The sequence below is a fragment of the Melopsittacus undulatus genome, chromosome 8, assembly GCF_012275295.1.
Source record: "Melopsittacus undulatus isolate bMelUnd1 chromosome 8, bMelUnd1.mat.Z, whole genome shotgun sequence".
In the NCBI taxonomy this organism is placed as follows: Eukaryota; Metazoa; Chordata; class Aves; order Psittaciformes; family Psittaculidae; genus Melopsittacus; species Melopsittacus undulatus.
In genome coordinates, this window is record NC_047534.1 from 53,625,131 (window position 1) to 53,637,926 (window position 12,796).

General features: G+C 46.1%; 1 protein-coding gene across 1 annotated transcript in view; it reads left to right on the forward strand.

Moving 5' to 3' along the window:
• ERBB4 (erb-b2 receptor tyrosine kinase 4) overlaps window positions 1-12,796 on the forward strand; it is a 596,557-nt gene that overhangs the window by 760 nt on the left and 583,001 nt on the right. The gene's annotated exons all lie outside the window — the stretch shown is intronic.

Consider the following 12,796-nt stretch of genomic DNA (forward strand, 5'->3'; position numbering starts at 1 on the left):
CTCCCCGGGAGGGCACCGGGATCGCCTCCCGCTGCATCGCGCTGCTCGGGAGCGTTTTGCTGTGAATAAAACATTAAAAGGAAATCTCTTCAATCCTTGTAACTTTTCTTCCCCCTTTTCCCTCCCCGGTGATGCAAAATTCATGATGTTTGGGCGGCACTGGTGCAACAGCTCCTCATTCTCACAATTCGGGTTGTATTTTGGGGCTTTATGTAACTGAGATGATGATAACGTTTGATGAGCAGCACAAGAAGCGTGTCCCGGCTTTGCTTGCCACGTTAGGCTTTGCGAGGCAGTTTTTGATCTTGGTGCTCAGTTTACTTTTTCTATTGTGGTTGTTTTCTATTCCTTGGAATCGGGAGGGGTGAAACGCTGCGCGGCTGCCGCTGCTTGGTCCCATCCGTTCTTCTGGTACAGTTGGAATCGGTAAATCCCAGTTGGAGGAGCCTTGTTTTGCAGGCTCTGCTTTGCTGGACTTTTTTGCTTGTCTCCGTGCTGACATGCAGCCTGTCTCTTCCTTTGACTTGGTACTTTCCTGTCTGAGACTTTCCCCGTAGTCTGCCCCTTGGTAAGGGCAGCAGCCATCCCCACCGGGCTGCTTCCGTGCTCTCCAGCCCTCCTTCCCCGTTGCTCGGGCATGGCTTTTGGAGTGGACAGTCACAAAGATGCTCCCTTGCTGGATTTATATCCCAGTGAAAACCATCGGTCCAGGGTTGCTCTCCCTCCTTCTCGCTGCCTCTGGGGAATCCTCCTGGATCTGCGTTGCAGAAAAGCCTCAGTGCCCTGCAGGGTGCAAAAAACCAAACCCGTTTATTAAACTAACAGGCGTGGAGTAATGTTTTCTATTTGTAAGGGTTTGGGCTCAGCTCTGGGTAATGGCAGCTATTAATGATTGACTTGGTGCTCGCTGAAATAGTGAAGCAGGTTGGATAGGGGAGCCTTGATTTGCAAGTATTTGGGTCCCTCAAGGATTTGGGCTCCCCTGGCTTTCAGGGGCATCAGGATGGGGCTCTGGTGCTGAAAACAAAGGCAGCAGCATGAAGGGAGATGGTGATGCCCTTGCTCATGCTCTTGGCGAAACTTTTGATTTCATTATCAGTTGGTTAAGATGTAAATACGTGAATACATTGGGGGTTTTGATTTCTTCTGTCTCCATGCTTGGGCATATAATGTTTGCAGTACACAGCTCAGCTGGGGTCACGTGAGCCAAACAGCTTGGGCTGTTACCTGGAAGCTGGCAAGTCTTTGTTCTGCTTGGGAATAGCTGATAAATTAACTCCCTTTTCTGATATATGGGGCTGGTGAGTTGTTAAATAATTACAGCCAAATTAACTTAGCGCTGTTTGAAGTATTCAAACTGCTCCGAGAAATTAATTGTACTTCAGATATTCTCACAGCTTTTTACGTTCATTTTTTCCTCTTTCAGTGAAGAGTGTGTTCAGGCTGATGTAGGGGCAGGCGTTAATGTCATGGCACTGCTCTTCTCCCGGCCGTGTCAGATGGGACATGCCACACGCCTTCAGAGAGATGCAGCTCCTCTCTTTTGCAGCAGCCCTCCTTGGCACCTCTCCCGTTTATTCCGCCACGATGTCTATTTGATGGTTAAAATTAGGCTGAGCTCCGAGTGCCTTTGCAAAGGCACGATAAATATTGACTGGGAGTTTCAGCCTGGAACTGCTGTCGAATGACTCAGACCCTGCAAAGGGGATGTCCTGTCCCAGCTCCTCTTACCGAAGGGGAGCGGGTGCTGTCATGGACCCTGCATCCCTCTTGGGAGTCCTGCTGCCCTCCATGCTTCAGGGCTGTGGTGTGGGGATGTCTCTGCATGGGAAACAGGGCAGGCTGCCACTGTCCCCGTGTGTCCCCAGTGCTGCTGCAGGGCAGAAGAGACGGGATCTGGCTCTGCTGTTGGGGCATTCCCAGGGAGCAGCTTCGGCGCTGGGTTTGCAGTAGGCAGCCTATGTGTGTGCACCCGCCTGCTGAAAACGGCACTGCATAATGTCCCAGTGACTGAGCTGTGACTCTTGTCTCCTTTTAAAGAGGTGGTAATTGATGTGTATGTGTATGGATTCTGGCAGGAAGAGCTGTGCTTGTGATTAACATGAAAACACTAATAGTACGACCTGAAATACATGCCTGTGAGTAAACTGAATGAGACTTGGCATTAGCAGCTCACAAAGGAAAAAGCCCTCTGAAGCTGCACAGGAGCACAGTGGTACGGGTAGCAGGGAAAGCCATGCTCACTCCCTTTGGAGGATGGCAGCCGAGGGCCCAGCACCCTGTGGGGTGCACTTGAGCTGGGATGCAAGTGCTGCTTTGCACTCCTGACCTTAGTTTGTGATGTTGAGTTGATCTGAAATGTGCCTTCAGCTCTCTAGCAGAGAATTAGCCACAGCCCTTAATGTAACTAAATGTTTAATTCTAGTTTTCTGGGGATGTTAGTTTTTTTACTACTATTTTTTATTTTAATTTTGAAATGAAAATAGATTTAAGAAAGCTGCAGCAAGTTCACTCACACTGTGTTTAAAGCACAGCCCATCATCAGGGGCATGCCCCTGTTCAGAGGCTAGATGGAAAAACATCTTTATGCGAGCCACTGCCAGAGCCGGTGAGCTGTTCGAATGGGTTGTGTGCCTTTGCTATGGGGCACAGTGGGGTGTGCGAGGCGGCTTGCCCGCAGCCTTGCTGTGTGAGCATCTCTAGGTGGCAGCAGCCCCCAGGAGCTCCCAGGCAGCAGGACTCGCAGCCCGGAGCTGGAGATGTGGTTTCCCAGGCTGTGGTCCTGCTGCTCAGTATCCCTCTCCCAGGCCACTGGGATGCCTGGAGGGGAGGGTGGGGATGCAGGGAATTGGTCATCCTTGGGGTCCTGTTCCCCCCTCCCATGCCCTCGCTTGCAGAATTGGGGAGGTGTAATAATGGACTGGGAGGGTAACTCAAACACTATAAAGTTCTTCAAATGAGTGACCAAAAAGAGCTCAGGTGGCTTTGAAGGAGTTAAGGATGATTTGATCATATTTGGAGGTGCTTAAAACTGGGGGGAAGTTTCTGGGTTTATAGAGGACTTGTTAAATCAGTAGGTCAGGACCAAGCTGATGACTGGGTGCTGAAGGTGAGCAAGTTCCAACTATGAAGTGCATGCTCTTAATGTAGTAACTGTTGTGGCAAGTTGAGAGAGTAAGAAGATAACCCTGTTAGTTGTTATCATTAACTCAGATCAGATGGTCCTTCTAAAATACATATAGTTGCTCAGAAGGACTGTATAGCCCATAGGTTTTTATTTTTCCTTTTCTCCTTTGTCTTAATGTTCATTCTGGTCCTTTTCTCATAGTGCTTTAGCATCACAGTGAGCCCTCTCCCGATTTCTTTAGGGCGAGTTGGTACAGGGCAATGTGATGATTGATTCCCTGGAAGCTTCTGAACTTTGTGCCCTGCCTGAACCGATGAGGGTTTAACACTGTGCATGCAGACATTTAGGTTCTTAAGACTGCTGGTAAGCAATGGCAGCTCTGTAGGAACAGCTAACCCAGGTCTTTCCCCATTGACTGCATGTTCTCAGTGTGCTGAGGCTGTTTTGCTGGGCAAGGAGTAGGGGCTTGTTCCTGGGCTTTACTTTATGCTGTGGCATGACCTGAGGCAGGAGGTGACTGCGTCTGGGCTGTTTCCCATGTGTACACATGTGTGCTGACAAGTCCTTGGTGTGTGCAGCAGGCTCTTGTTTTCACTGACCTAAAGGTTTTCCTTTGGCAAACAAGCCCAGGCTGCTGGTGGATTTTATGTGTCCCCACGTAGCCAAAGCTGAGTTATCCCATGGGAGCACTGGAGTCTGCCAGAAAGATCCATCATTTCAGCAACTTTAGTTAATGTTTGTTTAGCGACTTCTTGCTCTGGATGGGCACTTTAAGCTATGCTTAGTGGCAGCTTCCTTGTGTTGAGCTGTGTGTCCATGGTCTCATTTCTGCACTGTCCACTACATCTGCTGGGCATACGGGCAGATGCCAAGCTTCATGAAGCCTTTGATCAGATGCTGTTTTATATATATATATATATATATATATGTATATATGTATATATATGTATATGTATCTGCTTTTTTTATTTTCTCCATAGCCTGCCAGGGAAACTCATCCTTCTTCCCACTTTGCATAAAAAGGGATGCAAAATCCAGGATGTGCTTGTGCATCAGGGATACCTGAGGGTCTGACACTGGCAGACTTTTGGACAGCAAAGCCTGTAACTCAAATGAGAAGAGACCATACTAGTCACACTGTAAGCTTGTACTGTAAAAATACAGAGAGTATAAATAGATACGAGGAATTCATGTTGTAGGAGTATTGAGAAGTATTTGTTTTCCTGCTTTTTGTTTCCAAGCCTATAAAAAACTAGCTCCTGGCAAAGGAGGAGGTGGGAAAATAAAGTAAATGGGAAAGTAAGCCCCAGGCTCTTGGGGAATGCAGTTTTTTGAGCTGTAAGAAATGATTAGTCATTGTATATTGTTTCTGTGGAGTCCTTTTTAGAGATTCCTCAGATATATTCACTTAGTGTTTGGCTCCTCTTTCTCCTGATGTCTGTGTAGCTAGGCATATGCTGACTGAATGGGCACTTGATCTTTCTTAATCTTTCCCTAATAAATTGGTGTTGTAGCATGGGCTCTTGCCATATGGTGACATGACTCCTGTATCTCGTCACAAACTGGTGTTGGGCTCATAGAAGCCTTCCAAAAGTACCTGTCTGGGTGGCATTGGTCTCCAGGACCAGCCTATAGCTGATGCCAGGGAGGGGTGAAACACTTCAAGCCATGCCAGGGTGATGCTGAAGCATTGACTGCTGAATGGGGAGAACCTTTTGTCCCCCTGATAGTATGTAGGGTGGTGCCATAAACGTCAGTGCCTCTGCTTTTTGGGGTGTGCAGCAAACCAGTGCAGCAGAGCTGAGCCCTGTGCTGCGGTACCCCTAGCGTGGCTGGGGAGGATGCTGAGCTGTGGCACATGCTGCTGACAGGGTTTAAATTCATGTGGGGAAGCTACTGTGGAGCTGCAGGACATTATCTGACCCTCTGCCTGCAGCTGCTCCACTAAATTGCCTAATAAATGTCTATTAAGAGTTGTGATACCTGACCTCTCTCTGTTTTCAGCCCTCCCCTGAGTTTTGCGGCATTGTGATTCATGGAAGGAAACGGTCAAGTCAGAGGGAGGTTGAAGGAAAAAGCTTGCACACTGTACAAATAACCCCAAACAAAACAAAAAACCCCAAACCCATTCTCCCCCCTCCCCCCCCCCGAACAAAGCTGCAAAATTAGATTTTTGAGTACATTGGAAAGCCCAAATCTCTCTGAAATGCCATCACACCCTGGCTGTAGTATGGCTGCGAGACAGCACACTGCTCTTGCGTCCAGGGGGCTGGTGGTATGCCAGGTAAAGCTCTGAAACATGTCCCTGTCCTATGGACTTCTGGCATGGCTTAGCTCCTGCTGCTCCCCTGAGCCTCTCCAAAGGGTGCTTCCCAAGAAAGCATCTCTTGCCTGTGCTTGTATGTGCTTAAATAACCTCTGTGTGCAGAGCTGGATGTATCAGGGAGAGATTTGCGGTGCCGTTTTGCTCGCTTGAACGCGAGTTCGTTGCTGAGGACCTTCTTCCGTGGATGGAGCTGCAGCACTGGCAGGATGGAGCTGCTTTGGTGCAAGGACAGGGAGAAAAATCATCCCACTGAACTTGATGCATATCCTAATGTCCAATTTCCATTAATTGAAATTACGTTGAAATATTGAACATCTTAAGCATAAAAGTTTATGTACCATGGTTAGTATGCTAATGGAATATTCTAGTAATCTTTTAAGGCTAGCATCGCAGCCAGATGCAGCGATAAGCATTTGTTCTTAGGACTTATTTTGCTTTAACCCCTTTTCTAACAGTGTCCACGTCCTGGCGACCGCTCATCGGCTGCACTGTGGCTGCCATCCAGCTATCGTTTCAGGATAGGTCCTTTTTTATCCATCCACTATGCAGAGTTGAATTGTGGATATTTTTGCTCATTATCTTTGGCACTAAAAATGTATATCTCTAAATTTAAATTGCTGTTGCTGAGGATATGTGACAGTATTTAGAAGTCACTATTATGTTATTGTCTCTTTGAAAGGATAAAAAAGGGCTCATTTATTTCCAGAGAGATTTCTGTAGCGCGTAAAAATACCAGTGCAGTAGCAAACGTTTTCCAGTTGTTGTTGACTTCAAATTTAGCAACCATTGTCTCTGTTGATATATTTGATGCTCTAAAAATGTACTTGTCATTAAGTAGGAAGCTGAAGTGATTGGTAGGCAGATAATATTCTTTAGTAGCTATTAATAATGCTCAGAGGACATATGCAATGGAGTGTATGGAAAAAGCCACGGAATTGTGGAGGAAGGAGGCAGAAAATGATGTGTACGGCTTGCTTCATTTGAAAGCCACCTTTGTTACCCTATCTGTGTGTACTGCAGCCTGAATTAGCGCATCGTGAGCAGCAGAAACTGATAGGCAAACAGAATAGTGTGCAGCTAATTCTGTTTAGCAAACTGAGATCTGATCCCTGCTATTTCACGCCCTCTGTGCGAGCTGACTCAGTCGCTCGGCACAGCGTCCCGGCGAGCTGCCTGGGGCTTTGGTGATGTGTAAGGTGGGAATCGTTGCCCCCAGAGCCAGCGGAGCTCGAAGGAATGAGGGAGTTAATATCCCATTAACAAGAGATGGAATTCTTCAAAGCAAACGTGAAGCCATGGCAGCCTTTCCCTCTCGTCCCTTCCTTGAGCCAGAGCAGGGCTTTTGTGCTGGATGTTCCTGCAAGTTTCTCCCTGATTCTTCAATGCAGAGGATTTCTTTTTATCTCCTGGAGTTAGAATCACGCATGTTTAGGTCCTGTCGTGCAAGGTGTTTAGAACTGCTGCCAGCTCACGCAGCCGGTGTCACCCAGGGCTCCTCTGTGCATTGGGAAGACCTTATTCAAAACCATCAGTCTATAAATAGTAGTGATAACTTTTATAGCATTTACGTTGCTGCATAACACTGAAGTCATGGGTGAGGCTTGCTTCTAGTGTTGCTTCACGTGTCACTGTCTCTACATTATGATATAACAAGCAGCTGCTGGGTTGATAATGCGCTGCCTGTGGCACAGGTCGAAGGGGGTGTCTTTCTGTAGTGGTGCTTTGTTTTCTGTGTCTTGGTCCAGCTTCTCATAAAGGAGGTAATATCAGGGCTGTGCTGCCTGTTTCTGGTTGCCCGTGAGTTTTGGTGCGCAGCTCAAGCCTTTAATACAATAGCTTTTTAAATAGCCTCTTAATAGCATTTACTTTTTGGAATAACTAAGGACTGGGGACAGAAGGAAGATGCTTTTTTTTCCTCTTGTTTGTAAGATTTACAAATAGATTTCACACAGCGTTACTGGCTGCAAATTCCTTTGTGTTCATTTCATTTTATCCTGGTATCTTGGAGTTGTGAGAATCTCAGTCTTTGCGTAAAGAAAGAAAAGCTTCTTTGGCTCCTCTGTGTGCAGAGAAAAGTGAAAGCTCCTGTAGCTGAAGAAACGGGATAAAAATGCAAGAATTGCTTTTATAAGCCTTGATTTATAACTCATTTGTAAGATTTTATGGAGGGGCTGATTGACTTATGGCAAGTATTGCTGGTGACTTTGGGGATGGAAACATGGGTTTATTAAGACTCTTGATAGCTTTAGTCCAGTTGCTGCCATGACATGTGGTTAAGGCATTAAAATATATGTGCTATGCTTCATGCTACAGCAGAGCAATTACTGAGTAGGTGTCCTTTGATACTGGAAAATGATCTTGCCAAACTTTCACTGTCAACTTGAATAATCTCAGTCTCACTGAAGGCCCATAGAAATGAGGAAAAAGCATTGTGAGTAATAGCTTTCTCCAAGTAAATGCCATATAAGGGTGTGTGGTTTCTGTAGGTCCTGTCTATCCCAGATGGATCCTGTCCATTTGGGCAGAAAGCTTCTGCTCCAAACACTTTCTATCTGCACTATGGGAAGCTTTGGTATTGGGTAGCCTCTGTCAGGGTTAGATTTGTGTTGCCTTCTATGGGCAGTGTGAGGTTTTTATGCTTTGCCCTGTTAATGATGCCAGTGTCTCCCTTGGGCATGGATGGTGTTTAGAGCAGTTTATGGAGGCAGTACTGTTGCATACTCTTGGAGGATGAGTGCTGGAACAAGGCCAGGCAAGGAGGGTGGATGCAGTGCTACTTGGATTGTTGCTTTTTGATTCGGATAGTGCTGATGTGAACCAAAGTGCTAGTGTTTTGGGGGGATCCCTGCTAACTCTAACCTAAGATCACTGGAGCTCATCTTTGTTCTTAGACCAGTTGTTGACTAAATTGTCTCACAACTCGTATGAACTGGAGCATACCTGTGTTTCTAGGAATATCTGGAATAAAACCTCTTTGTTTGATGGCACAGGCTCAGGGGCTTGTTTTACCAGCTAAAATAAGGCTTTCCTTGCGAGTCAGCAGTATGAAGTGCTGGAGCAGCATCGCTTCTCCAATTACACAAGCCTGACTTAGTAATAGTGAAAAGGGTGTCTCTGGGCAAGTAATATAGGGCCTTAGTAGCATATGGTAGAAACAAACATAAGCAGCAGGTACCAAAGTATCAGGGAATGGGGGAGAGAGAAGCAAGCACCACTTCAGATCTTCTTTGTGGTCTAAGTATAGGTGTCATGGATGAAATGCAGGCTTGAGGGCATTGGAGTAGCTTTTCCCTGCACCTCTGCAGCTGTACTTATGGCTCAGGGACTGTGATATCAGGTCTTTCCACCAACACACATCCTGGGCGAGCTGGCAGTTAGTGTCTCAGTGACAGCCTCTGCTTTTAACACTGCTTCATTTCTTTCCCACCAAGTTTGGGTTCCCAACAATATGATTACTTATGGATTTGTAAAGTCAGAAATAGCCTGGTAATTGCTATATTGCTCTGCCCGCCGTAGCAACAGGCATCTTAAATTTAACGCATCATCCACACAGAAAATTGATATCTGGCCAAAACTCACGGACTCTGACAGCTAATCTGAAAGTGTGTTTGGTTGACATGTAAAATAGAGGTTTGTGGTTGACATTCACAGGAAAATTGATGGTCTTTAGGATTTTTCCATAGAAGAATTATACTCCTTACCATTGGCTGAAACTGCTTGAAGATGATGAAGTTTACAAGGAAACCTCTCCTTAGAGGTCAGCAAGGCAAAGACCTGGGACATTAATCACTTAGATCACACGCAAAGAGCTCGCATCACCTCATCATTCAGAGCCTGAGTTTTGCCTGATCTTCAGGGTTTGCCTGATGAAGCTGAGTTCACAAACTGCTGACCGGCTTGCTTAAGAGTAGGCATCTTTTAATGTGCTTTTACTTTGATTTTCCTCCCTAAAATACAACTTAAGCAGCAAGAATGCTCCAGAACAAGTCTCCCTCTGAAGAAAAACCGACAATAAGGAACTTGATAGTTTTTGTCTGTCTGGTCTGTTTGTACAGATACTTGTGCCTATATTGAGTATGTATTTTGCTGTGAGTCGCGATTCAAAGCACTAGAAGTTTCAGCAAGGAAACTTATGGCTCAGTTTGGGCACATGCAGCTTTATGGCCAGGGTTACGTGATGCTCTTTTGGGGTAAATACTCATTTCGGCATCTTTTGTCGATATCTGGTTTTGAGTCAGTAGGTTTGGATGACTTTGCCTCAGAACTACTCGATACCTATTTGTTAAACACAGCGCTTGTGTTCAACAGAAAATGGAAGACCCTATTTCAAAACTAGGCCCAGGCAATTATGCAGTCAGGTAATCGTGGGTGTAATTGCTTGCGCAAATGGTCAGTTAGATGTGTAACTGGCCATTTGTGTGTAAAATTAACCAATTCTGCAGATTGTGTTCTGAATATTCATAGTAGAAAACACAGCTTTCTGGAGATGGCTGAGTTTTGTCACAGCTTCCCCTTCTTCCCATTGGTGTTCTCCTTGTGTGTTTTGTTGCAGAATTCCAGACTGGTTTGGGTTGGAAGGGACCTTAAAGCTCACCCAGCTCCAACCCCTGCCACAGGCAGGGACACCTTCCACTGGAGCAGCTGCTCCAAGCCCTGTGTCCAACCTGGCCTTGAGCACTGCCAGGGATGGGGCAGCCACAGCTTCTCTGGGCACCCTGTGCCAGCGCCTCAGCACCCTCACAGGGAAGAGCTTCTGCCTAAGAGCTCATCTCAATCTATCTTCTGTCAGTTTAAAGCCATTCCCTCTGTCACTTACATGCATGTGTAAAAAGTCCCTTTCCAGGTTTCTTGTCTTTGCTTTAATGTTGCTAACATATCTCTGTTCCTCTGAAGGAAGAGTCTTTTCCTTCTTGAAAATAAATACTTGTTGGTACATTTTCAATGGGTAAAAAATGATGAGTGTCTGTTGAGAAATACTCCCAAAATACAGATTACGGCACAGTAGTTCATTACTGTGCAGGAGGCATGCTAGAGGCTTTGCCTGATTGATATGGGTAAGCACCAGATAAATAAAACAGGGAAAACCAGAAGCCACTTGAAGCTATGTGGAGGTGTTCAGTGAGCAGGCGGCAGGTTGAACAGTGGAGCTGTGGATGTGAGTATAATGGATTTCAATAACATTGCAGAAGGCTGGTAATGCAATTGGTGTAGGGCATGCAAGCAAAGCAGTGTGGGGGAATACAGGGGGTAACCCATGTGCCAAAGGCTTACTGATTTAAGGCCAAAGATGGAGAGAAAAGGATGCAATGCTGAGGAGTGATGTGACAGATCCATGCTTGTACAAGTTGAGGATTGAGCCAGAAGCAGCATTGGGCTCTCCTGAATGACTCCAGTGTGTTTAGGTTTTGCTTTTGCTGTGGCCTTGTGCTCTGGGTCTCTGACAGTTGTTGAAAAGGCTGGGGATAGGTATGTGTGTGTTACACCAGTGTGTGTGTGTGTATGTGTATTAAATTCAAGACCTACTAACATGGATGCAGCCTCATTGCTCTGGAATTTATTGCTTTGAAAATGTAATATGATGCTTTTGGCAATGCAAAATGTGTTTAATTTGTATATTTATATATATTAATACTTTTTTCTTTTATCTGAATATTCTGTCAAAATATTTATTTTCCAAAGAATGAATTCAAACCCATAGCTGAAGAATCTGTGGAATTCCTTGTGTTCACCACTTTGCAGTTGATGCAAGCTCTTGTTTGCCTGGGTGCCCACATAAGCAAGGTTTTGGTCTCTAGCAATTGCCACTGTATGTTAGGAAAAGGAGAATTAAGATAATCCCCATAAAGCCCTTAGAATTACTGTGTAACTGGCTTGTGTTGAGGGCTCTGTAATCAAAACTTGGTGCTGCTTCTTTCGTCCCTTTAGGGGAGGGAGTGCACTTATGCATCTCTCCAGACTGGGATGAAGGAAATAGTGTCATCCTATGTTTTCCCTACAGAGCAGGGTGCTACATTCCCATCTAAAGCATCATCTGAGACAGTGGGGTGAGTGTAGATGGGCATAAATTAAATATATCCTAAATAAGCTTTGGATGGAGTTTTCCCTTGCAGCTTCAGCAGCAGCCATGCCCCTGTGTGTGTCTATGGCAGGATGGGTGCTCCTGTGCAAAGTGCACATTGCTCCTGCATAGGTGGATTGAGAAGCAGTTTGTCATGTGTGCCTCCTCATTAAAGCCTGTCCCTTTTGGTCCAACCCCCCTACTTTCCCTGAGAGCCAGCTGTGTTGAGTAGTTATGTGCACATCAGGTCTGTGCTCTGTGCTTTCCTGCACTGTATTGTCCAGGCATGGATGTAGCTGGTGTGGATAGGGGTTAGTTAGCAGCCCTATGTGGTACCTCTGCTCCTGTGGTGCTCCCTCCCAGCAAGGGATTTCCCACAAGGAGTCACACATGGAATGGATGCTTTCACCAGAGGGCAAAGTGGCACTTTAGTTTCCTGCTGGGTTGTCTTCCCAGAGCGATGAGCCTGGGAAGGATTAAGCAGGAGCATATTAAGGTCACTTTTTATTCCTGAGTGAGAGGTTTATGTCCTCTATGCATATTAATTTCACAGCTTGGGACACAGTAGAAAGGAGAGCAAATAAGAGTGCTAGTGTGTTGGATAGCCTTGGCAATGGAACTGAAGGAGCCAGCTCAGGCTAACAAGCCACCGTTCCCTCCATGCTGCAGAAGCCGAGCTGCTGTAAAAAGGGTGAAAGGATCCAAACCCCAAACTCCAACATTGTATTTTCATTCTGCTTATGCTTGTGTAGCATTTAATTCATTTGGTTGGTGTCTGTGGGAGGTGAGGTTATGGGGAGGAAGGACAGGGTTGTGTTACATTTACATGTAATCCAGAGCTTGCAGAACTCTTCCTTGTGCCTTCCCAGTAGCTTTGATGAGGATTAAACATCCACAGAGGGTGAAGGAGATGGTGACAGCAAAGCACAGTCTGTAGCTGAGCTGTAGCCAAAAATACAGGTGGAGGGTCACCCCTGAAATGATGCTTAAATGAGGCAGCCGGGAGCAGTGCTGGAGCACATGAGGCTTGTTGAACTCTGTGTTGGCACAGTTTGATAAGCTAAAACCCCTTTGACTCTTTGCAGTTCGTGCAGGCAGTCTTTCCACATTCCAGGGGTTGGTGGTGTTGGATTCTCTTTGGATGCTGCTGGAAAGGCTTTTGTGGCCGTTGGGGACTGCCAGCTCACCTTGCTGCAGTTGGCACCCTGAGGATTGAGAAACATGGTCTTTAAGACTTGAGGTCTCCAGAGGCATGAATTTGTGGTCCATGGTCTCAGTTCAGGCT